The sequence below is a fragment of the Scyliorhinus canicula genome, chromosome 31, assembly GCF_902713615.1.
Source record: "Scyliorhinus canicula chromosome 31, sScyCan1.1, whole genome shotgun sequence".
In the NCBI taxonomy this organism is placed as follows: domain Eukaryota; kingdom Metazoa; phylum Chordata; class Chondrichthyes; order Carcharhiniformes; family Scyliorhinidae; genus Scyliorhinus; species Scyliorhinus canicula.
In genome coordinates, this window is record NC_052176.1 from 2,551,370 (window position 1) to 2,579,102 (window position 27,733).

A 27,733-nucleotide genomic window follows, 5' to 3' on the forward strand; every position below is an offset into this window, starting at 1 on the left:
ATTGCAGGGACTACACACACATTCCACGCCTGACCTCAGCGCCTGACGTTCCATTTACAAACACACACAGTCATGATCGAGAGACAACGTGAGGTGTGTAAAAGAGCAACAGGAGGTACTAATTTTCAGCTCACCTCACCTGCCTGGTTGAGGGACGCTGCTGTATCGTGTTTCGGCTTGTGCAACAAAAGAGGCAAGATGTAATTAAGAGACTGGATCATCCCAGTCTGTATACAGCAAGTGACAGGGCCCCACTTCAAAACTTCAGCTGGTTATGTGAGCTGACTGACCTGCCCTTTGTAACAGCATTGTGGACATCCCAATCCCATCATTCTGAGAGTTAGCAAAGGTTGTGCTTGTTGATGGATACTCTCCAGTTATGCAAATGATTTAAGTATATTTGCTGCAGTGTCTGAAAATTTCCAGCATTTTGTTTTTAACACCAGAGGTAAGCCCAGCTATAACCTTTGGTGAGGTTCATCGAACCATGCCCTCGGAATTCACCACTGGCGGCTATTAATGTTATCGGTAGAAGACTCCGGAACAATGTGGAGACCTGAATTGTTATTCCCCATCATTTCCTGACCGCCCGGCCCTGCGTACGCCCGGCACTGTACTTCCTGGACTGCAGTCAAACTCTGGTCAGAAATTAAACATGAATTCTTTTCAGTTTAATTTTAACTGCACAAGGAGAGAGAATACTGACAAGAAAATTATAGTCAGAATAACCATATTATGCTAATGTGTGCTCTTCAAGGTGAGAAAAAAAATCAGGGTCTGGAAATGGAAGAGTTTACATTTTAGGTACCTAATGTCAACAGCATTAATTTCTGATTGGCATCAAACACTCCCAGGACAGGTACAGCACGGGGTTAGATACAGAGTAAAGCTCCCTCTACACTGTCCCCATCAAACACTCCCAGGACAGATACAGCACGGGGTTAGATACAGAGTAAAGCTCCCTCCACACTGTCCCCATCAAACACTCCCAGGACAGGTACAGCACGGGGTTAGATACAGAGTAAAGCTCCCTCTACACTGTCCCCATCAAACACTCCCAGGACAGGTACAGCACGGGGTTAGATACAGAGTAAAGCTCCCTCTACACTGTCCCCATCAAACACTCCCAGGGCAGGTACAGCACGGAGATAGATACAGAGTAAAGCTCCCTCTACACTGTCCCCATCAAACACTCCCAGGACAGGTACAGCACGGGGTTAGATACAGAGTAAAGCTCCCTCTACACTGTCCCCATCAAACACTCCCAGGACAGGTACAGCACGGGGTTAGATACAGAGTAAAGCTCCCTCTACACTGTCCCCATCAAACACTCCCAGGACAGGTACAGCACGGGGTTAGATACAGAGTAAAGCTCCCTCTACACTGTCCCCATCAAACACTCCCAGGACAGGTACAGCACGGGGTTAGATACAGAGTAAAGCTTCCTCTACACTGTCCCCCATCAAACACTCCCAGGACAGGTACAGCACGGGGTTAGATACAGAGTAAAGCTTCCTCTACACTGTCCCCCATCAAACACTCCCAGGACAGGTACAGCACGGGGTTAGATACAGAGTAAAGCTCCCTCTACACTGTCCCCATCAAACACTCCCAGGACAGGTACAGCACGGGGTTAGATACAGAGTAAAGCTCCCTCTACACTGTCCCCATCAAACACTCCCAGGACAGGTACAGCACGGGGTTAGATACAGAGTAAAGCTCCCTCTACACTGTCCCCATCAAACACTCCCAGGACAGGTACAGCACGGGGTTAGATACAGAGTAAAGCTCCCTCTACACTGTCCCCATCAAACACTCCCAGGACAGGTACAGCACGGGGTTAGATACAGAGTAAAGCTCCCTCTACACTGTCCCCATCAAACACTCCCAGGACAGGTACAGCACGGGGTTAGATACAGAGTAAAGCTCCCTCTACACTGTCCCCATCAAACAGTCCCAGGACAGGTACAGCACGGGGTTAGATACAGAGTAAAGCTCCCTCTACACTGTCCCCATCAAACACTCCCAGGACAGGTACAGCACGGGGTTAGATACAGAGTAAAGCTCCCTCTACACTGTCCTCATCAAACACTCCCAGGTCAGGTACAGCACGGGGTTAGATACTGAGTAAAGCTCCCTCCACACTGTCCCCATCAAACACTCCCAGGACAGGTACAGCACGGGGTTAGATACAGAGTAAAGCTCCCTCCACACTGTCCCCATCAAACACTCCCAGGACAGGTACAGCACGGGGTTAGATACAGAGTAAAGCTCCCTCTACACTGTCCCCATCAAACACTCCCAGGACAGGTACAGCACGGGGTTAGATACAGAGTAAAGCTCCCCCTACACTGTCCCCATCAAACACTCCCAGGACAGGTACAGCGCGGGGTTAGATACAGAGTAAAGCTCCCTCTACACTGTCCCCCATCAAACACTCCCAGGACAGGTACAGCACGGGGTTAGATACAGAGTAAAGCTCCCTCCACACTGTCCCCATCAAACGCTCCCAGGACAGGTACAGCACGGGGTTAGATACAGAGTAAAGCTCCCTCTACGCTATCCCCATCAAACACTCCCAGGACAGGGACAGCACGGGGTTAGATACAGAGTAAAGCTCCCTCTACACTGTCCCCATCAAACCCTCCCAGGACAGGTACAGCACGGGGTTAGATACAGAGTAAAGCTCCCTCTACACTGTCCCCATGAAACCCTCCCAGGACAGGTACAGCACGGGGTTAGATACAGAGTAAAGCTCCCTCTACACTGTCTCCATCAAACACTCCCAGGACAGGTACAGCACGGGGTTAGATACAGAGTAAAGCTCCCTCTACACTGTCTCCATCAAACACTCCCAGGACAGGTACAGCACGGGGTTAGATAAAGAGTAAAGCTCCCTCTACACTGTCCCCATCAAACACTCCCAGGACAGGAACAGCACGGGGTTAGTTACAGAGTTTGCTATATTCGCACCACCTCGAATATGCCAGTGCAAAATTTTCCACAAGTGGCTTTGATCTGAATAAGGATCAGGCATTAAAGATGAAACCTACTGCATGACCTGTCGAACTCTGAAGATACACCATACAAAAGGCAGATATGTTCTAACATGTACTAGAAAATTGCAGAACTCTTAACGTTTGACCTCCGGCCTCAGTGCAATCCCAGATCACTCACACGCACCCAGGATGAAAATATCTATTTGGGGCATCATGCTAAACTCTACCATCAGTCAATCAGGTTTTCATACACTACGAATTTATACTTTGTAGTATTGCACCCTACTAAACGAAGAGGAACCGTATTTCTCTCTGCAGTTTTGGTAGCATGAAGATCACAGAATAATTGTTGACACTATTCCAACATCGCTGCTCAAACTAATTTCAGTTACACCAGAGTAAATTTTGACAAGAGTTCTTTAAATTCCGAATATTATTTTTCGAAGACAGTCATTAAAACCTACATCAGTCCATAGCATAGTGTATTACAAGTGCCTATTTCCCTCAAGTGTCTATCCATTTGTGCTCCAAGTCGCCTCCACCCCACACACTTATTGACCTCTGTGCTAAAGTGAAACAGTGCCCTCATAATTTTATACACCTCAATTAAATCTCTTCACACCCACTTTTTCAAAGAAAACAACCGCAGCTTATTCAACCTTTATTTGTAGCTGATGTTCTCCAGTCCTGGCAACATCTTTGTTCCACACTGCCAGAGCAGAACCTTTCCTGTTCACTGAGATTGGGTCTGATAACATCTTCACTCTCCGAGGTTTTCTCCTCGTCCCTCAGGCCAAGTGTTAAAATGAACTGAATCCAATAGACACACTTCGTTGGCGAAAAGCTTGTTTTTACTTTACAAAAAGTGGGAATGAAAATTAAACTGAAATGGCCTGAACTATTTCTGCTGTCCAGTTTTTTCTTGGAAACAGTGAAGGATTGTTGGAGCAAGCATCCCGGATTGGGGTACACAAGAATCTGAATGAAACTTTGATTTTTCAGGTGCCTCACACTGTGTTGAGGGGGAAAGCAAGTCTTTCAAGTAAATGATGCAGAATTCAAACTGCTTAAATAATGCTCAGGATCGCTCATTGGATCCATCATAGGGGAGATGTACAAAAGATGTTTCCACTTGTTTGGGGATTCAGGAACAAAAGATAGACACCAGAACATTCAATAGGGAATTTGGGAGAAACATCTTTTATCCAGAGCATTGTGAGAACGCTATCACTGGGTGGTCGAGGTACGGATGAATCGAAGAGAAAGCTTAAACAGCAGTGAGAAAAGAACAGGAAGATGTGCTGGTGAGGGGACACGGGTTCAAATCCCACCACGGCAGCTGGTGGAATTGAAATTCAATTCATAACTCCCAGTCATGGTAACCGTGACAACTATGATCAATTGTTGGAAAAACCAATCTGGCTCATTAATGGTTAACCTTAGGGAAGGAAATCTGCTGTCCTTCCCTGGTCTGGCCTACATGTGACTCCAGACCCACAGCAATGTGGTTGACCCTTAACTACCCTCTGAAATGGCCGAGCGAGACGCTCCGTTCAAGGGAGCAGTTAGGGATGGGCAACAAACGCTGGGCACATCCATTGAAAGAATAAAAGCAAGTATGAGTTCCCTTTAGCAAAAGGAGAATTTGTAAAAAACTGTCTGCCCCAATAAAGAAAATGTAGGAAAGTAATGTGCGACCGATTTAAAATGCAGCATCGACCCTAGGCCCTTTGAGCTGGACAAAGATTTCACTAGCAGAGCATGCAGATGAAGTTTTACCAAACACACAGAATTTTTAAAAACTCACTTCAAAAATTGAGCTATCAAAGGCATCGTTTGAAGAGAGTAAAGGTTTAGAGGTGCCTTCATTAGCATCTCTCTTTAATCTAAAGCCATTACAGACCTCTCTCTGAATACAGGAGAGCTCTTAAGGACACTAAGAGGTGATAGGAGCAGGAGATGAGGCAGTCATGTGAAGATACAATTTACTTGACCGATTACCGAGCTTTTAGAGGTACCGCAAGCTTTAAATCAGCTTAATTTAATCAAAAATAGAACTTTGATCAACAAAGCATTGATTAACAAGTCGTGGCCCCTTACAGATGTTTTGAGAAGATTACGCTCCCATAAAGCAGCCCATTCACAGTGGTTTTAAGGCTAAAGCCCTAATATAGACAGACCATCAAGGTCCCAGGTTTAATCACTTATCTGGGCTGCTTAGAAACCTCGCACTGATATTGCTGATGACAGATGTAATTTGGATTGAAGAATGCTGACCCGTGTGTGATATAACCACTTGCTGTCTCTAAAAGTAAGATCTCAAGAAGCCCTAACAGATAGGCCCACTGAAGAAATCCCCTTGGGGTCGAGGTCTACATTACAATGAATGTCAGAAGTAATACAGCTTCGATGAGTAAGATCACAATACAAAGATTCACACCCACGCCTATCTAGAATCCTTAGGAGACAGACTGGGTTGGCTGCTTTCCTTCGCTCTATATGTACTTGCATATGCTACGATTGATTGGCCTTGGGGATAGGGAGTTGGGGAAAATAGCCAGTGACAGTCGAAGTATGTCCCAGTGATCGTCTCAAAAGGAGCCAGGCTCCACAAAGTGGTCTGGTTCCAGTCGGTTAACATACGTTGAGGGGCTCCTTCAATATCTAATTAAAACAGTATTGCACATGATCTGTTCACCATCTTTGTTCAACCTCACATTCTCTCTGAACGGCCCATTTCCAATCGGTTAACCAAATGCAAACTACTCAGAGTGCAGCTCCCTGCTAACTGGTTCCATCTCCACATTCCCATTTCTCAGCAGCAGGAATGCTGGTTGATTTCCCTCCTCCCAATCTGGAGTATTTCACATCCACTGTGACCAGACTGAGAATCGGGAGTGAGAGTCTTGTTACTCCATGGGTAAAGTCACTTCCCACTAGGTATCACCCTCTTTACTGAGAGAACTCCCAAATGGAATGGGAACAGATTAGCCACGGGCATCAATGAGCTGCTGTTTATGAACCTCTTGTACAGCTTGTCAGAAGCAGCTTATCCAAAATCCTAGGAGGTTCCGAGGGCCAGAACACAGGAAAATGGGGGGTGCCAAGAGAGATTTAGATTAGCCTGGGTTCATTCACCACAAGGGACTTTTCCTAGAAGAACGAGGGCAGCAGACGCATGGGGAACACCACCACCTGCAAGTTCCCCTCCAAGCCGCTCATCGTCCCGACTCGGAAATATATCTGTCGTTCCTTCACAACACACACACTGCATCAGTTCAAGGCAGCAGTCACCACTCCCTTTTCAAGGGCAATTAGGGATGGGCAATAAATGCCCAGCCGGCTACACCAGTGTTTTTCAAACTTTATTTCTGGTGACCCATATTTACCAATCGGCCCACCTTCGTGACCCACGCCGGCCGTCCTGCGCGACCCACCATTTTCTCTGACCTTGTTTGTTGCTGACAAAAATGGAGGAAATGGTTTTGGGTCCCTTTGGCCCCAATGCACGGATTTGCGCGATCGAGAGCGCCGGTACGGACAGCTCCGCGACCCTCCTGACACCTGCCGTGACCCACCCACGGGTCGCGCCCCCAAGTTTGACCATGCGTTTTAAAAAAGATGTGCAACATCCTGGGAACTCCCTGTCAGGGGAACCCTGAACTTGCTGATTATCCCAAGGGAACCTGGTTTCATCCTCCAAAAGGTGGTGTGCAAGCAGCCCATTGGGCAAGAGTGCTATTATTGCACGTTTCAGCATACAGAAGAAATATTTTTTTTTAATAAATTTAGAGTACCCAATTTTTTTCCAATTCAGGGGCAATTTAGCGTGGCCAATCCACCTACCCTGCATAAGAACATAAGAACTAGAGCAGGAGTAGGCCATCTGGCCCCTCGAGCCTGCTCCGCCATTCAATGAGATCATGGCTGATCTTTTGTGGACTCAGCTCCACTTTCCCGCCCAAACACCATAACCCTTAATCCCTTTATTCTTCAAAAAACAATATCTTTACCTTAAAAACATTTAATGAAGGAGCCTCAACTGCTTCACTGGGCAAGGAATTCCATAGGTTCACAACCCTTTGGGTGAAGAAGTTCCTCCTAAACTAAGTCCTAAATCTACTTCCCCTTACTTTGAGGCTATGCCCCCTAGTTCTGCTTTCACCCGCCAGTGGAAACAACCTGCCCGCATCTATCCTATCTATTCCCTTCATAATTTTAAATGTTTCTATAAGATCCCCCTCATCATTCTACAGTCCCAGTCTACTCAACCTCTCCTCATAATCCAACCCCTTCAGCTCTGGGATTAACCTAGTGAATCTCCTCTGCACACCCTCCAGTGCCAGTATGTCCTTTCTCAAGTAAGGAGACCAAAACTGAACACAATACTCCAGGTGTGGCCTCACTAACACCTTATACAATTGCAACATAACCTCCCTAGTCTTAAACTCCATCCCTCTAGCAGTGAAGGACAAAATTCCATTTGCTTTCTTAATCACCTGTTGCACTTGTAAACCAACCTCTGTGACTCATGCACTAGCACACCCAGGTCTCTGCACAGCGGCATGCTTTAATATTTTATCGTTTAAATAATAATCCCGTTTGCTGTTATTCCTACCAAAATGGATAACCTCACATTTGTCAACATTGTATTCCATCTGCCAGACCCTAGCCCATTCACTTAACCTATCCAAATCCCTCTGCAGACTTCCAGTATCCTCTGCACTTTTTGCTTTACCACTCATCTTAGTGTCATCTGCAAACTTGGACACATTGCCCTTGGTCCCCAACTCCAAATCATCTATGCAGATTGTGAACAATTGTGGGCCCAACACGGATCCCTGAGGGACACCACTAGCTACTGATTGCCAACCAGAGAAACACCATTACTCACAGAGTAATCCCCACTCTTTGCTTTCTATTAATTAACCAATCCTCTATCCATGCTACTACTTTACCCTTAATGCCATGCATCTTTATCTTATGCAGCAACCTTTTGTGTGGCACCTTGTCAAAGGCTCTCTGGAAATCCAGATATACCACATCCATCGGCTCCCCGTTATCTACCGCACTGGTAATGTCCTCAAAAAATTCCACTAAATTAGTTAGGCACGACCTGCCCTTTATGAACCCATGCTGTGTCTGCCCAATGGGGCAATTTCTATCCAGATGCCTCGCAATTTCTTCCTTGATGATAGATTCCAGCATCTTCCCTACTACCGAAGTTAAGCTCACTGACCTATAGTTTCCTGCTCTCTGCCTACCTCCTTTTTAAAACAGTGGTGTCACGTTTGCTAATTTCCAATCCACCGGGACCACCCCAGAGTCTAGTGAATTTTGGTAAATCATCATTAGTGCATCTGCAATTTCCCTAGCCATCTCTTTCAGCACTCTGGGATGCATTCTATCAGGGCCAGGAGACTTGTCTACCTTTAGCCCCATTAGCTTGCCCATCACTACCTCCTTAGTGATAACAATCCTCTCAAGGTCCTCACCTGTCATAGCCTTATTTCTATCAGTCGCTGGCATGTTATTTGTGTCTTCCAATGTGAAGACCGACCCAAAAAACCTGTTCAGTTCCTCAGCCATTTCCTCGTCTTTGGGTGTGGGGTTGAGACCCAGGGGGAGAATGTGCAAACTCCACACGGACAGTGACCCGGGGCCAGGAACGAACCTGGGTCCTCGTCGGTGCCGTGAGGCAGCAGTGCTAACTACTATGCCATCGTCCACCCTATGCAGAAAAAATAATAATGATTACTAAGTCGGAAAATATAAAAATCTGATGATCCCATGAACATTCTTCTCTCTCCCCTCCCCCACCCCCCAAATGAACAAAGAAAAGTACAGCACAGGAACAGGCCCTTCGGCCCTCCAAGCCTGTGTCCGTCTGGATTTGGGATGGTACTGGTCAGTCTTGCTCGAATGACCCTGCTCTGTAAAAACAGAACTGGGAGAATTGCAGCAATGGGGAACATCTCCTGTGGCAAACTGTTCACAGCAGCATGCGGGAAACCAGTGGCCTATTATCCACTTCCTATCGCTGTCCCAGCCTTGCAGAGGGGTTCTCAAACAAGAAAATGCATGGCAGAGCTTTTGACTACCACCTTTACATTTAATGCAGCCATGGAATTGGAAGGAACATTACTTTCAATAAACCTTCTTCAGTGTTCGCTTTTATCAATCTCTCCCTAATAAAGGTTGGTTTTGAGGAGCGGTTGAAGGAATGCTCCTTTGAGAATGAGGCTCCTTAAGACTAATACAAATAAATTGCGACAGAGAACAGTGACATAGAGAGCACAAATCACGATAACACTCAGTCCCAAACTTCTCAAAATTAAATTATTGAAGAAATGAGTAAACGGATTTAAGGGAAAAGATTTGTCAATTGACTGTTTCACAATTTAAACAACCATGAAAACAACACGTGAGTATGTCCAGCATCTAATAATCTGATTACTGAACGTTGCTGTTTCAGTGAACAGATTGGACTGTATTGATTGCTGCTGGACACAGAACACATAGCAGCTGGGCAATGCTCACCACTTGGCTCAGGAACGGCAATAAACATTGCATTGGAGTTGGGATTTTTCAGCCATCGAGTCTCTGGCAGGAATGCGCTCTGCCAGAAACCCCCAGACGTAGGAGAGAAGTTCTATGATTGGGCTGAAGTGAGCCAAATGGATATCAGCGCTGCTGGATGGTCGAATGGTAGCTGTTGTTGGACATTGTTGAAAGGAGCTGGCATTTTGGACAGAGGCAGGTTAGCAAGCAGCTTTTAAGAAATAATGCATGGTTACCCTGTAACATCCCAGAATTCTTTGTCGCCCAAGAACTAACCAGTTTTTACCAGCTCCAACTCCATCTACAAGTTTGCTGATGACACGACAGAATGGGTCGGATCTCAAACAACTATGTGTCAGAGTACAGGAGGGAGATAGAGAACCTGCTGGAGTTGTGTAACGACAACAATCTCCCTCAATATAAGCAAAACTAAAGAGCTGGTCGTTGACTTCAGGAAGCAAAGTATTGTAGACGCCCCTGTCTGCATCAATGGGGCCGAGGTGGAGATGGTTAACAGCTTCAAATTCCTAGAGGTACACATTACCAAACATCTGTTCTGGTCCACCCACGTTGACGCTATGACCAAGCACAACAGTGCGCATACTTCCTCAGGAAACTTAAGGAAATTCAGCATGTCCACATTGACTATTACCAATTTTTACAGATGCAATTTTTACAGAAAGTATCCTATCTGACTACATCACAGCCTGGTATGGCAACTGCTTGACCCAAGACCGCAAGAAACTTCAGAGAGTCGTGAACACAGCCCAGTCCATCACACAAACCCAGCTCCCATCCATTGACTGTCTACACTTCCCGCTGCCTGGGGAAAGCAGGCAGCATAATCGAAGACCCCTCCCTCCCGGGGTATTCACTCTTCCAACTTCTTCCATCAGGCAGGAGATACAAAAGTCTGAGAACATGCACTCACAGGTTCAAAAGCAGCTTCTTCCCCGCTGTTACCAGACTCCTGAATGACCCTCTTATGGATTGAACTGATCTCTTCAAACATCTTCTCTACTGAGTAGTACTACACTCCTGTATGCTTCACCTGATGCCTGTGTCTATGTATTAGATTGTGTATTTATGTATGCCCTAAGTTTTTTCATGTACAGAATGATCTGTCAGGACTTTTTACTGTACCTCAGTACACATGACAATAAAACAAATCCTGGGGAGCAAGACATGGAAAATTCTACAACTGCCGTCCTTTGGCTAAGATTTGAACAGGCTTTAAGTCAGTACCAGAAGAAGGTACCGACTTAAAAGACCAGGCTTTGTCAACGAAGGAAGGAAAAAAGAGGTTTTATAAAGTTTCAATTTAGAACATAGAACATAGATCAGTACAGCACAGAACAGGCCCTTCGGCCCTCGATGTTGTGCCGAGCAATGATCACCCTACTTAAACCCACGTAACCTGTATACCCGTAACCCAAGAATCTCCCCATTAACCTTACACTACGGGCAATTTAGCATGGCCAATCCACCTAACCCGCACATCTTTGGACTGTGGGAGGAAACCGGAGCACCCGGAGGAAACCCACGCACACACGGGGAGGACGTGCAGACTCCACACAGACAGTGACCCAGCCGGGAATCGAACCTGGGACCCTGGAACTGTGAAGCATTGATGCTAACCACCATGCTACCGTGAGGCCCCTAATTTCTCTCAACATTAAACAGAACAGGAAGACAATTCGGTATATCCTAGCTCACACATGCTAAATAAATAAATAAATGCTAATCTCTTTTCAAAATTCTTCAAATAAGACCTCTAGCTCTGTGACGAAGAGTTACCCGGAATCAATCCTAAATTTTGTATTACGCTAGTTTTCCTGTTGTACAGGTTTTACCTTTAAGTAAAGCGTAGATGTCTCACTGACAGAAAGAGTTGAAGGGGATGTTCGATAAGGAAGTCACTCGTACTTATGAGCTCTCATCTCAAGGCTTTACAACCATTGAAATATTTCTTGAAGTGGATTCACTGTTGTGTTGGTACAAAGCAGAGGCACAGAAAATTGAGAGGACAAATGGCAAAGCAAAGGTCCTGCCAACCAAACAGGACAAGATCAGGTTTGACTGCGATAGTCCCCAAAGTCTTATACCGGGGCAGTCACCGTACAATTTTGGTCTACCGTCTTACAAATTAAAGGTGCTGGGCATAATGTTTAGCACAATTGCTTCACAGCACCAGGGTCCCAGGTTCAATTCCTGGCTGGGACACTGTCTGTGTGGAGTCTGCACGTTCTTCCCGTGTTTGCGTGGGTTTCCTCCGGGTGCTCCGGTTTCCTCCCACAGTCCAAAGATGTGCGGGTTAGGTGGATTGGCCGTGCTAAACTGCCCCTTATTAGTGTCCAAAATTGCCCTTGATGTTGGTTGAGTGGGGTTGCTGGGTTATGGGGATGGGGTGGTGTGGGCTTGGGTGGGGTGCCCTTTCCGGGGGCCGGTGCGGACTCGGTGGGCCGGGTGGCCTTCTGCACTGTAAATTCTATGATTCTAAATTCTATGAATGTTCTCTGGGGCTTTGTTGTCCAGTTGGCAAACGGAAAATTGGCAAACGATAATTTGTGCATTTACATCAAGGGCCGCCCCGATTCAATAAAAAAATGATACAATTCCTTGGGTGAGTTAAATGTAAAAGGTTTCAGGTTGAACTCCTAGTGTGGGCTGAGTTAAGTCACTTCATTGGAGCATCGGAACTGAGCTCAATATCTTTAGGGAAGGGGTGCCATGGTGGCTGGCTATGGAAGTGGACACATTTATACTTACTGGAAGCTACATATATATTCATATGAATGGCCTGACCATCTGAAGGCGAAATGAAAATTAAAAGCTTGGGGGGGGGGGGGGGGGGGGGTTGCATTCTCCATGCTAAAGTTTCAACCAATCACACTGAACTTGCCAACCAATCCACGCCCTTATCTCATGCAATAAATTGTTGCTCCCTTTGAAATTTGTTATTCTTGCACCGTCCAGATGAGTATAGGTTAAAAAGCTTTGGCAGCCCGTCTCTTTTGTCAACAATACTCAAGTTAGGTATCCTTTTCCACAGAGAGTGACTCTTGCTAGAAGACGAGTGGGCATGAACCTTCAGTGAGGAAGGTCAGACCCAGCTTTGGTAGTCAAACAACAGCAGCCATCCTTTACAAAACGCCTTTAACATCGTAAAAATACAGCAGAATGGTTCACAGGACATGGAGAGATATGAGACAAAATTTGGCAGAGCTGCACAAGATATTAGGGCGTGAGACCAGAGGCTTGCTCGGAACAGTAGACTTCAAGGCGTGCCTTAAAGGGGGAAGAGGGTCGAAGCGGTTTAATGAGGAATTCCAAAGGTTACAGAGGTTAGGAGGAGCAAATCCACAGAGTGACTTGAACACAAAGATCCGGGGTGGAATTCTCCCTTTGGGAGATTATGTTCGAAGCATTGCACCCACTTCTCTTTGATGTGGTCAATGTTTACAAACATTGGGGTTTCACCACTTAGGCCATTGAACCGTGAAGGGAGATGAATGAATCAAAGCTGCAGATGGTTTGTAGAAACTCAGTCACAGACCACTATCAGAAAGCTAATGAATGGCTTGCAGCTAGTGGATCTGTGGGAACCAGATGAAATGAAATGAAAATTGCTTATTGTCACAAGTAGGCTTCAAATGAAGTTACTGTGAAAAGCCCCTAATCGCCACATTCCGGCGCCTGTTCGGGGAGGCTGGTACGGGAATTGAACCGTGCTGCTGGCCTGCTTGGTCTGCTTTCAAAGCCAGCGATTTAGCCCTGTGCTAAACTGTCACAACTGCTTTCCTTCCAGGAACGGACACGTGGAGTTGCAGGTAAATGTTATAGCTCTAATCCTTCGCACTGCCTCTGTCTGGACTGCTCTCTAGCTTCCAGACAGGATTTTCTTTTCGGGGGGGGGGGGGGGGGGGGGGGGGAGAAGAGGTCCGTTTAGGCAGGGGATCCCTATTACAGAATCAGAATAATGCAGTACAGAAGAGGCCATTTGGCCAAGTCTGTGTGAAAAACACCTGATCTGTCTACCTAATCCTATTTTGCCAGCACTTGGCCCATAGCCTCGATGTTATGATCATCCAGGTACTTTGTAAAGGATGTGAGGCAACCCGCCTCTACCACCCTCCCAGGCAGTGCATTCCAAACCGTCACCACCCTCTGGGTAAAAGGTTTTTCTTCAAATCCCCCTTAAACTTCCTGCCCCTCACCATGAACTTCTGTCCCCTCGTAACTGACCCTTCAACTAAGGGGAACAGCTGCTCCCTATCCACCCTGTCCATGCTCCTTATAATCTTGTCCACCTCGATCAGGTCGCCCCTCAGTCTTCTCTGCTCCAGAGAAAACAGCCCAAGCCTATCCAACCTCTCTTCATAATTAAAATGTTCCATCCCAGGCAACATCCTGGTGAATCACCTCTGCACTCCCTCCAGTGCAATTACATCCTTCCTATAATGTGATGACCAGAATTGCACCCAGTGCTCCAGCTGTGGCCTCACCAAATTTCTATACAGCTCCAACAGGACCTCCCTGCGTTTGTAATCTATGCCTCAATTGATAACAGCAAGTGTCCCATATGCCTTTTTGACCACCCTATTAACCTGCCCTTCTGCCTTTGGAGATCTATGGACAAACACGCCAAGATTCGGTGGGGGGTGCTGGCTGAACACTATCTCACCCCGGTATGCAAGGAACTGTAAAACTGCAACAATAATTGCCTTGAACATATCTGCAATTAATGCTCACTTGATGGTCTGAAGGGTGCAGCAGAATCTTCATTCCTTCTGAATCGCCTCATCCATCACAGGCACAATTCTGAGCAGTTCAATTTAATCAGAACATTCGTGGAGAGATTTGCGGATAAATTCAGTAGCTTCTGTCAAATGACAGCCTGCCCAAGCTCACTGAGGATTACTCTAAAAATATTTTTAAAAATCGCATTACCAGCCACATTTGCCGACTTCTCGGCTAATGAACACCCCACCCGCTCCCCTTAAAAAAAAACGCAATAACTTAATACTGACCCTAATAAATACAACATTTGCTAATGGGCTGGAATTCTGTCACACTTGTGCCACTGATCATTTTAGACGAAAGCTCCATAAAAGGATCAGGTGGCGCAGTGACTTGGATATTGGCCATTCATCGCCTGGCCTGACATTTCAATCGTGCTCAGAATGATCGGATGAACAATTTCTCTCTCGGTCGGGTTGTAGAAAGCCTGCAGCAATGAGGCAAATCGACAGCTGGAAAGCGGTAATGAAAACAGAAATGTCGTTTAGCAATGGAAAAAAAAGATCGATGCAGATGACTGGGGTAAACACCCTTCACCCGAACACATGAGATAAGGATGAAGTGCTAGCTCAAAACTCCACCAGAATTGGGCACCAAGTGGCAATCTCATTGACAGGATCGATGATGTGGAGGCGTAAAGGACTGCCTGGTTTAATTTCTCATCCAGAAAAGGCTCCCATTTCAGTATTCCAAAATGATTCTAGAGCTTCCACTCCATTACCCTACCACATGGCACCTGCATCAAATTGGTCTTTCACTGGAACCATTCGCCCATCGCTCCCTGCCAACATGGTAATCGAGTACACAGTTTGAAACTGCTACCGCCAAGGATAAATCCTCAACCTGCTGCATGCAGCATTACAGGCCTCCCCGCCATCAGTTCAGGGCTTCCCCATTCCTCAGACTCCGATCATTTATGCATCTCCAATCCCTTTGCCCCACCGTTTGTGGTTGAATCTTCAGCTATTGACATTATCATGGTCTGGAGCGCCGATGCTGAATGCCTCCCCTTCCTTAAGACTTATCCCGAAACAGTCTTTTTAGCGTCATCCTATTCAAGTATCCTGTTAGAAGCATTTATTTTATATTAATTTCTTGAACATGGCAAATATCAGTCCAGTTTCAATGTTCAATGAAAGCCAACAACATTTCAGCCAGCACTTCCCACAAACGGTTTCCTGGTGTGACCCCATTTTAATGCCCGAGAGTTGGTATGACCCAGAGTGTTTGTTTGGGTGGAGTGGGTACAAGAGTTGATGGGGGAGGGTAGGGGGATGGCATCAAGATCAAACAAAACAGGACACTAACCTTCACTGATGATTAACGTCCACACTAACATTAAAATATGAAAATGTATTTTTAATTTAAATTTTTGTTTCAAAGTTATTCTGCGGGGTTCAAGCTCAAGACAAAAGCAGACTTTGTTCGTTAAGATGATAAGGTCCTTGCAACGGCTGTTAATGCGACAGCCTGTTCCACAGATGGCCAAATCCACTGAGGAAATTGCTGAGGAATTTTTTTTCTTTCATTTTTTTATAAATTTAGAGTACCCAATTATTTTTTTTCCAATTAAGGGGCAATTTAGCGTGGCCAATCCACCTACCCTGCACATCTTTGAGTTGTGGGGGGTGAAACCCACACAGACATGGGGAGAATGTGCAAACTCCACACGGACAGTGACCCAGAGCCGGGATTCGAACCCGGGTCCTCAGCACCGCAGTCCCAGTGCTAACCACTGCGCCACATGCCGCCCTTCATTGCTGAGGAATTTGACCAAGTTAAAACCTTGTTAAGATCCATCGAGCCTGGACCATGGCCCTACAGATTCTTTTTCCTTTGGGTTCCTTATCCAACTCTTCTTTCAAAGCCCAATTAAATTAGTCTCCACCACACTCTCCAACAGTGAATTACAGATTCTAACCACTTCCAGTATCAAAAAAAGCTTTCCTGTGTCGTCTCTGCTCCTTTTGCCATTCACTCCGACTCTCGGCCTATCAGCTTCTCCCTATCCACTCTCTCCAGGCTTTCAATTCCTCGGTCAGACCTCCTCTCGATCTTCTCTCTCAACCTTCAGTTCTGAAGAAGACACATATTGGACTCGAAGCGTTAACTGTGTGTCTCTCCCCACAGGCCTGCTGACCTTTTCCAGCCCTTTCCCTTTTTCTTTCAGATCCAGGCACCTGCAGCCCCTTTGCTTTTTCTCATTCCCAGAAGCATATTTCTGAATCTTTTCTCCATCCTCTGTGATACCTTCACTTCTTTCCTAAAGTGCACTGCCCAGAAATGGACACAATTTTATGTAATAACATAGAGACATCTAAGTTAAAAACATCTGCTGTCACCTTCTCTGCCTCTGGTTTGTCTTGTATCTGTTGTTATTCACCATGTCTGTCAGGAGCGGTTTTCGGCTGTTGTGTTGTTATCGCCCAATAAGGTCAGTATGAATTAATTGCATTTTTACAAACTGGTTCTTCCACGGGGTGTGGCCCATTCCTAATTGCCCTGGAGAAAGGGCTGGTGAGCCACCTTTCTGAACCACTGCAGTCCATGTAGGTACAGCCACAGTGCACTTGGGGAGTGTGTTCCAGGTTTTTGACCCAGTGACAATGAAGGGACGGACGATATATTTCGCAAGCAGGATGCTGTGGGACTTGGAGGCCCCGGTGTTCCCGTGCATCTGCTGTCCCTGGCCTTCTATGTGGTGGAGGTTGTGGGTTTGGAAGAGTCAAATGAGTCTTGGTACTATCTTGTAGATAGTACACACCTCTGCCGCCGTGCATTGTTGGTGGAGGGAGTGAATGTTGAAGGTGGATGGAGTACCGATCAAGTGGGCTGCTTTGTCCTGGGTGGTGTCGAGCTGCAGACAAGTGGAGAATATACTATCAAACCTCTGACTTGCAGACTGTGGACAGTCTTTGGGGAACCAGGAGGTGAGTTACTTGTCGCAGAATTCCAAGCCTATCGTAGCCGCTCAGCATGAAGAAGCAATGCATAAAGTGAATTCTAACACAAAGGCAGCTGTAAAGTTTTAAGAGTGACTGCAGGTTGGCCCTTTCAGCCTACTTTCTGCTTTCGGTTACCAATTATACTGCAGCTGCCAATTTATCACTGCTGCTCCATTTCACACGGCTGTTTTGCAGCATGTTTGAAATGTTTTTTTTCCCATGTTCCCTTATTTCCAGCTCGCTCCCCATCTCTTTGGAATCTTGCTGAGGGACACAGGGCTTTGTCCAAGTGGCTCATTCCTTGGACGTCTGCTGGATTATGAGGCCGGGACTAACCCTGACCCTGCCACTCTTACAAGCCATCCTCTTGTCAGCAGGATCCATCACCATGCCTCCAACCCAACAATAAGCCCGTAGGCTCCCATGAATGAGCAGGCTGGCACTACTTTGGATTTACTTGGCCTCAGCCCTCTATCGCAAGATTGTTTCACGCTGAAGCCTATTCTTGTCCCTCTCCTTCATGCTGCCATACACAAGTGAGAGCAGGAATGTTAAATGGTACAGGTCACCCTCAACACTAACTGTAAGCAGCATCCCATCTGTTCGCTGGTATGCTTTAGACGGGGAAGGACATCTGTTTTCCTTACTCGGCCCGGCCTACAAGCAACTCCAGGCCCATCGCAATGTGGTTGACTTTTAATAACTGCTCTCAGAGGGCAATTAGGGATGGGCAACAGGTGCTGATATTGTCAGCAGTGAAAGCATAGATTTTTAATAAAATCCTTCAGCACAGACATTAGACATCCTGTAACCCAGTGCTTATCTGCCCTGCCAGCATATTGAACTTAATAACTGAGGTTACTCTTGGGCACAGTGTTGCTGACGGTAACTTTTGGAGTGAGTTTGTGTTAAGGTCAATGGCCAGCAGGATTTGGATTGACAATGCTTCATTTGAATCCTTACACAAAGAAAGAGAACCCAGTCCCAGAAGACCCAGTCTTCTCTCCAGCTCTTTCCAACCTTGAATCGCAATCTTCCTTGAGAATCTCAGAACACCACTTACGTTTTGCAATGTTAAAATAAATGCAGTCTTCACTTTGATGAGCAAAAGGAAACATTGCAGTGAGGATGTACTTGAGGGAGGAAACGGAGACTACACAACAATGATCAGAGCTCGAGAGTGGGAAACACAAGGAGACTCGGCTGTTGCGAGCTACGTCATGCATAACTGTATCCAGCGTTAATCACATAATTTACACAGAAACAGGCAATATCTGAGTGATAAATTGCAGGCGTCCAGCATCAGACCGGGTGGGGGGGTTGAAGTAATCAACTTCAGTACCAGGCAGTCAAAGCTGAAATATATTTATTCACTGAATAATGAGGGCCATGCAAATCATTTGCTATTGCAGTACTTTAGGGAGACCAGACATTGAAACCGGTGTTCAAACCAGTATCAGCTGGCAGGATGTGAAGTCTCCTTTCTTTGTCGACAGTAAGGGTTCAAATGAACGGAAGGTGGAGCATTGTCAATCCAAATCCCGCTGGCCATTGACCCTTAACAGAAAACCAGCTCCAAGGGGCTGATTGTACAGTCAGCAACATCGTGTGCCAGGAATAACCCCCTCAGCAGTTCAGTCCTATGTACTTGTGCAGGAATACACTGGATTATCAGATGATTGTAGTGGCCTAAAGAGCTTTTTTAAAAATCTGTTGTTCCATGGGAGGTTGACGGCGCTGGCAGTACTGGCACCTTGTGGTGGAGGGTTGTGGCCAGGTAGTAGACGGAATGGGTATTGCGCCAGCTCATTCATGGGACCCCAAGGGCTACACTTTGCACAGGGGTCAGGAAGTAGTGCGTGGGTAGTGGCAAGTCTCGATTTTGAAAGCTGGTGGGTTGTAAAAGGCCTGGGAAGACTGAAGGAGGCAAAAAAGGTGCCACATTTTTAAGAGGTGTTGGTTTTCTGGATGATGGATTTTAACCCCGAATTAATCACCTTTCTTAACTGTCTGCCTCGCGCATGGAAGGGAAATCGGACATCTTCCCAATTTATGAGGTGGCTGACTGACTTTGTGACACGAGAAATAAAACACATTTAAAACGCTGGAAAAATAAACCAAGCACGAACCAATCTTGACTTTCCATCTACTCAAATGTGCTGTCATCCCTGACCTGCCCTTTCCAAGGTCCCACAACTCATCATTATCAAAACCACTAGATTTCCCCAGGCGTAAAAAATTCAACTGCACACGCACTCGGTTTGATCGTATGCAGATCTGCGCCTCGGGGAAAGATCGAAGCTGAAATGGAGAATAGCTACCCCACAGTGTGAAAGAAAATGAGGAAGGCGTGGTGACATAAAATAGAAAGATTTGCACATTTACAGCATCCAGCGCTTAACAATCAAGTGTGGTCCGTGCTGTAAAGAAGCAGATGGATGACATTAATGCACAAATCCCCTCGCCCTGAACGTTACCTCCGAGACCTGTGTCCAAACCAGGGCCAGTTGGCAGGTGGCTCAGCACGGCGCCGAGGTCCCAGGTTCGAATCCCGGCTCTGGGTCACTGTCCGTGTGGAGTTTCCACATTCTCCCCCGTGTTTGCATGGGTTTCACCCCCAAAGATGTGTGGGGTAGGTGGATTTGCCACGCTAAATTGTCCCTTAATTGGAAAAAATGAATTGGATACTCTTAAATTTATAAAACAACAGGGATTGTGACGTCCTCTTTCTTTTTGTTGACAGTGAGGGCTCAAATGAAATTAAGGCGGAGCATTTACCCTGAACACAGAACTAGGACCGAGGGGCTGATTGTACAGTCAGCAACATTGTGTTTTGACATGGACACAGGCCCAGGCATGTAGGTAATAGCAGCTGGGCAGGACACAGGCCCCGGCATGTAGGTAATAGCAGCTGGGCAGGACACAGGCCCAGGCATGTAGGTAAGGGGCAGCTGGGCAGGACACAGGCCCAGGCATGTAGGTAAGGAGCAGCTGGGCAGGACACAGGCCCAGGCATGTAGGTAAGGAGCAGCTGGGCAGGACACAGGCCCAGGCATGTAGGTAAGGGGCAGCCGGGCAGGGCACAGGCCCAGGCAAGTAGGTAAGGAGCAGCTGGGCAGGACACAGGCCCAGGCATGTAGGTAAGGGGCAGCTGGGCAGGGTACAGGCCCAGGCATGTAGGTAAGGAGCTGCTGGGCAGGGCACAGGCCCAGGCATGTAGGTAAGGAGCAGCTGGGCAGGACACAGGCCCAGACATGTAGGTAAGGGGCAGCTGGGCAGGACACAGGCCCAGGCATGTAGGTAAGGGGCAGCTGGGCAGGACACAGGCCCAGGCATGTAGGTAAGGGGCAGCTGGGCAGGACACAGGCCCCGGCATGTAGGTAATAGCAGCTGGGCAGGACACAGGCCCAGGCAAGTAGGTAAGGAGCAGCTGGGCAGGACACAGGCCCAGGCATGTAGGTAAGGAGCAGCTGGGCAGGGCACACGCCCAGGCATGTAGGTAAGGAGCAGCTGGGCAGGACACAGGCCCAGGCATGTAGGTAAGGGGCAGCTGGGCAGGACACAGGCCCAGGCATGTAGGTAAGGGGCAGCTGGGCAGGACACAGGCCCAGGCATGTAGGTAAGGGGCAGCTTGGCAGGACACAGGCCCAGGCATGTAGGTAATAGCAGCTGGGCAGGACACAGGCCCAGGCATGTAGGTAAGGAGCAGCTGGGCAGGGCACACGCCCAGGCATGTAGGTAAGGGGCAGCCTGGCAGGGCACACGCCCAGGCATGTAGGTAAGGAGCAGCTGGGCAGGACACAGGCCCAGGCATGTAGGTAAGGGGCAGCCTGGCAGGGCACACGCCCAGGCATGTAGGTAAGGGGCAGCTGGGCAGGACACAGGCCCAGGCATGTAGGTAAGGGGCAGCCTGGCAGGACACAGGCCCAGGCATGTAGGTAAGGGGCAGCTGGGCAGGACACACGCCCAGGCATGTAGGTAATAGCAGCTGTGCAGGGTACAGGCCCAGGCATGTAGGTAAGGAGCAGCTGGGCAGGACACAGGCCCAGGCTTGTAGGTAAGGAGCAGCTGGGCAGGACACAGGCCCAGGCATGTAGGTAAGGAGCAGCTGGGCAGGACACAGGCCCAGGCTTGTAGGTAAGGGGCAGCTGGGCAGGACACAGGCCCAGACATGTAGGTAAGGGGCAGCTGGGCAGGACACAGGCCCAGACATGTAGGTAAGGGGCAGCTGGGCAGGACACAGGCCCAGACATGTAGGTAAGGGGCAGCCTGGCAGGATACAGGCCCAGACATGTAGGTAAGGGGCAGCCTGGCAGGATACAGGCCCAGACATGTAGGTAAGGGGCAGCTGGGCAGGACACAGGCCCAGGCATGTAGGTAAAGGGCAGCCTGGCAGGATACAGGCCCAGACATGTAGGTAAAGGGCAGCCTGGTAGGGGAAGCCATCCAACCCAATTCACAACAATGTGACTTGTCTAGCATCCTGAGCAGAGTTAGATATCCCAAGGAATATCGTACGGATGGAGGGGAAGAGAGTTGTGGGTCAGGAGAACAGCAAAGGAAGGTGACTGGAGATGATTTCAGTCAGGCGTCTGACAGGAATGTTAAAGAGGAAGTTGAGCTGTGCTGAAAATTACAGTCATTTGAAATTCAAATTTGTTTTTTCACTTTTAAGGGTGACTCATTGCAGTTACTCCTGATCAGATTCTATTACAATCACTGATTGTACCTTCAGAAGGTAATGAATCCTTTCGAAACTCACCCAAAATAAAAACAACAAATGATCAGGATAAATTGAGTCATGGTACCAGTGTAGGAAGTGTCTCAGGGAACTGGGGAAAGGTATGGATTATTCTCGATCCATAATAAAACCTCTTTGCACGGTCTCCTGCTCTGAACTCAGAACATCAAAATGGGCAAAGATCAAAATGGAAGAGTGTGGTCACAGTGTTCGGAGCTTCGCTTTGTAGTTTTGCCTCTAGACGTGCAGACGGACGTTGTTGGGCAGAACCTTTTCCGACAAAGGGGTTGGTGGGCATTAAGTATAAACCTCTCCACCTTTGAAGTGAGCGCACACAGACTAAACGCTCAGGAAATGTATTCCAAAGACAACATTTGCACTGATCTGGCAGGCTGCTTCCATCACGTGTAAAGTGATATTTATCAATTTTTGCGCTAAGCTCTCTTGTAGCCGAATGAATATTCAGGCTGCTGTGTGTACATCATTGATGGAATTAATTAGTATATCAGCCGAGAGAGAACAAAATAATGTGCCCAAGAATAAATTTTGACCTTGGGACTGGAAGAACTCAAGGAGTAAGGTAATAACATCTCAGGTAATTTCAATTATCACAGGGCCAAGGACCAGAATTGGATTCCGGCCTCGGTGACTGTCTGTGCGGAGTCTGCACGTTCTCCCCGTGTCTACGTGGGCTTCCTCCGGGTGCTCCGGTTTCCTCCCGCAGTCCAAAGATGTGCAGGTTAGGTGGAATAGCCCTGATAAACATCACCACAGTGTCCAAGGATTTGCAGGTCAGGTTACGGGGATAGGGCGGGAGCGTGGGCCTAGGTAGTGCGCCCTTTCGGAGGGTCGGTGCAGACTCGATGGGCTGAATGGTCTCCTTCTGCACTGTATGAGTTCTCTGGGCAGAAACTTGTTCAGCCTGATTCCATCCTCGCCCAACATGTGGATGCACTTTGGCTTTTGATGGTCGAAGCAGGATTTTCCAGCTACTATATTGGGTGTTATCCTTATGTTTACGTGGTAAACTCCATCTGGGTCAACACTGAAGAAGACCAATTTTCCAAGAAAACGATGAATATTTAACTTAAGACACTAATGGAAACACAATATGACCACACATCACAATCCACCAATAGTCCTCCTGAATCATAACAAACCTCAAATAAATAATTACAGCTCCAGACATGGAGGAGATATCAGGGTCACATCCCACACCATGGGGACTCCTTGATAAATTCAAGTCTTGCTCCTTGTTTCACCCTTCCAGCACAGAAACAGGCCATTGAACACGCTCGGTCCGCACAAGCCTCTGCCCACCCTTCCTCTCATATTCTCAATATATTAATCTAACGATGTGAGGAAAACTTTTTCACCCCGGGGCAATTCGGGTCTGGAAACGCACTGCCTGGGAGTGAGGTGAAGGCAGCTTCAATCGAGGAGTTTAAGGACATTAGACGATTATATGAATAGAATGGGGTACGGGAAAAATTTTCATTGGCCACCCACAGATTATGGGCAAACATCAAAAGGAAGTTTCATTTTATAAACTCGGAATGGTAATTTCTGTTACAAATGCCAGTCAGGAGTTCCCGCTTTCACAGAATGACTCACATTATTGCACCGTGTTTCAACAGAGGGTCCTATCAATCAGAAACATCCCAAACGCATAAACAGTTCCAGTTTACCTCCCAATATTCCACCAACTCACTTCAGCCCAGCTACCCCCCACCCCACCCCCACTACGGTGTTGCACGTATTCCTGGAGAATAGCCTGTACAAGAGCCACTAGGGTTGCATGAGGGTGCCCCATCAGTACATGCCAGTGGGCCAGCCTTTGCCAGATTTCTCATTTCTCTCCTCCCCCTCTGCTGTTCCGCTGTAATGATTTACACGGCATCCGCAGTTTCTTGCCCTTTAATGTAGCACGGTGGTTAGCACTGTTGCTTCACAGCGCCAGGGTCGATTCCCGGCTTGGCCCACTGTCTGTGTGGAGTCTGCACGTTCTCCCCCCCCCCCCCCCCAATGAGGCAGCAGTGCTATCCACTGCGCCAGTCTGTGTGGAGTTTGCACGTTCTCCCCGTGTCTGCGTGGGTTTCCTCCAGATGCTCCGGTTTCCTCCCACAAGTCCCGAAAGACGTGCTTGTTGGGTGAATTGGACATTCTGAATTCTCCCTCCGTGTACCCGAACAGGCGCCGGAATGTGGCGACGAGGGGATTGTCACAGTAACTTCATTGCAGTGTTAATGTGAGCCTACTTGTGACAACAAAGGTTATTAAATATATATATATATAGATCGAAACCCCTCGTTCAGGCACCAGCAAATCTCCCCTTAACCTTCTTTGCCCCTAGAAGAGTTCCAGACTGATTTTTGGCACGAGGGGATTGTCCTGAGAGAGACAGACTGAATAGTCTAGGCCTATATCCCCTGGAGTTCTCTTAAATTCCGCAGAATAGGGGCTGGTCCCAACGAAACCGCTTAAGGCAGAGATAAGAAACTTCTTCCCTCAAAAAGGAGTTGTGAATCTCTTGGATTTCTCCAGCCCGGAGGTGTGTTGCTCGGCCAATTAATATCTTCCAAGTCAGAGACAGCTCGACTTTTGCTCACAAAGGGCAATCGAGGGTTGCGGAAGTTGTGCGGGGAATTGTAACTGAGGTAGAGAATCGGCCGTGATCTTACGGAATGGCACAGCAGGGAGCGAGGGGGCTGAATGATCTCTCCCTGCCCTCATTCCCCATGTTATGCTCTGTGAAATTGTATTTCCTGATCCCTGGTAAATCCCTTCTGCATCCTCTCTACCGCGTGCTGGCCAGAATTGGACCCAGGGCTCCAACTGCGGCCGAGCCGCTGATTTCAAAAGGTTCAGCATAAATCCCTCGCTTTAAATGCGATGCCTCCATTAATATAATCCACAGTTAGAACAACAGCGTAGGGGGACAATCCAAAATAAATAAATCTATTTTCCTTACCGGCACTGTGTTGTAATTCTCTTCTCCTTGTTGAGGTCTGCTGCCCTCTAGTGGACGATCTCCAGGTGGGGAGTCTGACGAGGGAGTCACGGAGCGGATCGAGGACACAAACTTTCAGGAGGTGGGGGGGGGGGTTGCCGATTGGATAGCAGTGTCAGAAACTGGAGTTAGAGGCACTGAGAGGCAAACCGCTCCGCACCAAGGTCCGTGCTGCCCGAGATCAGAAATCAAACACCTCCACAGATTCGGATTACAGGCCCCCCCCCGCCGTTACCAATCGTCGGGGGGGGGGGGGGGGATGCTACTTTCTTCTCCCGACGCAAAATAAAAGCATTATTTGTCCGAGCACTCTGAAACCCCCCCCACCAACGAGTAACTAAGGCACCCGGAGAACAGTTTTAAATGCACTCTTTATTTTCAGTACAATAAGAAGCCAGTAAATAGAGAGATTATAATATTCCAAACTAGAACTTCAAATGGGAACACCAAGGCCAGTAAATTCATTAGTCAGCCTTTCAGGAATCATTTTGAACACCCTGGTGGAGCCAGGTTATTAACCAAGCATGCTGTGATGTGGTTTGTTGCGTCAGTCCTTCCCTCCCATAAACAACTGTATGTTCAATAGATTTCAAGCCTGTTAGCATCACCATTTAGTCGGGATGGACCGCTGGCTGATGACACACGAGTACCCGAGAGACAGCCCACAAAACACAGCTGACTCCCATTCGCTGTTATCCATTTCAGCTGGATGAAGCCAAGGACAATTAATCAAATGGGTTGGTGTCAGAGCAAATAGCTGTGCTGAGCTACATGTTTGTTCACGTTGAACTTTGTGCTCATTAACTTGAGTGAGGTGAATACGAGCGTCAAGCGTTACCATGTTTTGGATAGAATGGGTTGGATGTAGCATAATTTCATCTTACACAGTCCTCATCAAACACTCCCAGGACAGGTACAGCACGGGGTTAGATACAGAGTAAAGCTCCCTCTACACTGTCCCCATCAAACACTCCCAGGACAGGTACAGCACGGGGTTAGATACAGAGTAAAGCTCCCTCTACACTGTCCCCCATCAAACACTCCCAGGACAGGTACAACACGGGGTTAGATAAGCAGTCAGAATTTCAAACAAAAGGGCAGTCGCTGCACTAAAGCACTTCCCGGACCAGCTATTCTTGCCTCTTGACCTGCCAAGTGCACAGGAGATTCCCTCAGAAGTCAGCTCCAATTCTTAACCAAAAATGCCAAAGTTTGGGGGGGGGGGGGGGGGGGTCTGGTGAGGAAGGGTGGGTAACCCTCCTGCAAGCATCCATACGGATAAAACCTGATTAACATCCGACTGGAGTAGGGTCTGCAGTGCATTTTGTTTTTATTTCCACTCTCCAGCGAACACAGCTCGTCAACATAACCCATTTTTATTTCACTCAATACCCACCCACCTTATTATCTTGTGCTTATATGTCAGAAAAATCAATGTCAGTTTACAAACCATTCTCCAGCTTACATGACCTCCGTATAAAGCATTATAAAACCATTTTAAAGCACACAAAATCCTTAGAACTGTGACAAAAAACTGTGTCTTAATTTGTGAGAAACACTGTTGAGCTTCAGGTTCCTCACTTGCAAGGGACTTGCTGAATGTCAACAGGCCATTGCATTGCAAGGTTGCTCAACCCATGCGGAGATCCCTGGCCCTTTCGCTGTACAAGCCACTCCCTGTCTGCTTTATGTGTGTTTCTGCCTGGCTTCTCCAATTCCCCTGAACCATTTAAACAGAGTGCGGAGGCACTGAACGACTTCATTTGCTGAAGCAAAAATGATTCAAACAAAGAGGAAAGACTCCTCTTTTAAGAGCAATTTCAAGTGCTAACCGCTCAAGACAGGGCGGGCAGTGCGACCTAACTGTTTGGCTGTGCCAATGCGTTGGCAGAGTGGAGCAAAAGGGACAGCCTCATTAGTTGGATCATTAATAAAGTAGGTTTGGTTAGCTCAATAGAGCAAATGGCACCGGGTGTACTAAGTCTGGGTGTTCCTGGGACAGTGGCACTGGGTGTACCAGTCCAGGAACTCTGGGCACCACAATGGCACTAGCTGTACCAATCTGCGTGCTCCTGGGAAAGTGGCACCGGGTGTACCAGTCCAGGGACTCCGAGCACCGCAATGGCACTAAGTTAATCGCTTTTGAGGTGGTTCCTTGTGGAAAGCAATGTTGCTTCACCTGAAGAAGGGGCAGTGCTCTGAAAGCTAGTGTTGGACTTTAACCTGGTGATGTAAGATTTCTTACTGAAATGTTAGGGTCAGAGGAACAGCACCTCACAATCATTCCGTCCCAAGGTTTGAAGCTGATGCCCTTTCCTCCGTTGCGTCTTTTCATGGCTACGCTACCTGCCCGTTATTCCATTCCCCCATGATGAACTGACTGCCTTCCCCTCTCGATTCCCATTTTTCCAAAGACCAGAGAAACGACACCATCCAGGTCTTCATTCCGGCTGAATGGCAGGAGCGCAGAAATGGCAGCGCCGACGTGAACTGTGCAGCACAGCAGTCTGTGCATCTCAAAAATTTGCATCATGGGCTGGGCGCGAGGAAAAGGTGCTGGTTGGCACGGGTGAGTGGGAACCATTTGAGGGGGTGAAATGAAGGCTATTGCCAATGTGCACACCAACGCATCGTACCGGGTCAGTGACTGCAGGCAACAACATGCTGTTCCTTTGCT

General features: G+C 47.6%; 1 protein-coding gene across 2 annotated transcripts in view; it reads right to left on the reverse strand.

Annotated features, from left to right (window-relative positions):
• The window catches only part of LOC119959000 (prokineticin receptor 1-like), a 46,375-nt gene extending 21,292 nt beyond the window's left edge, over positions 1-25,083 (reverse strand). Inside the window, exon 1 of one of the 2 annotated variants that reach the window (XM_038787537.1) lies at positions 25,018-25,083. The gene's annotated coding sequence lies outside the window, so the exon portion shown is untranslated. Of the gene's footprint in view, positions 1-14,312; positions 14,524-25,017 lie in introns of those variants that run through there. The other variant, XM_038787535.1, reaches the window with a different exon arrangement.
• Between the last annotated feature and the right edge of the window lie 2,650 nt (positions 25,084-27,733).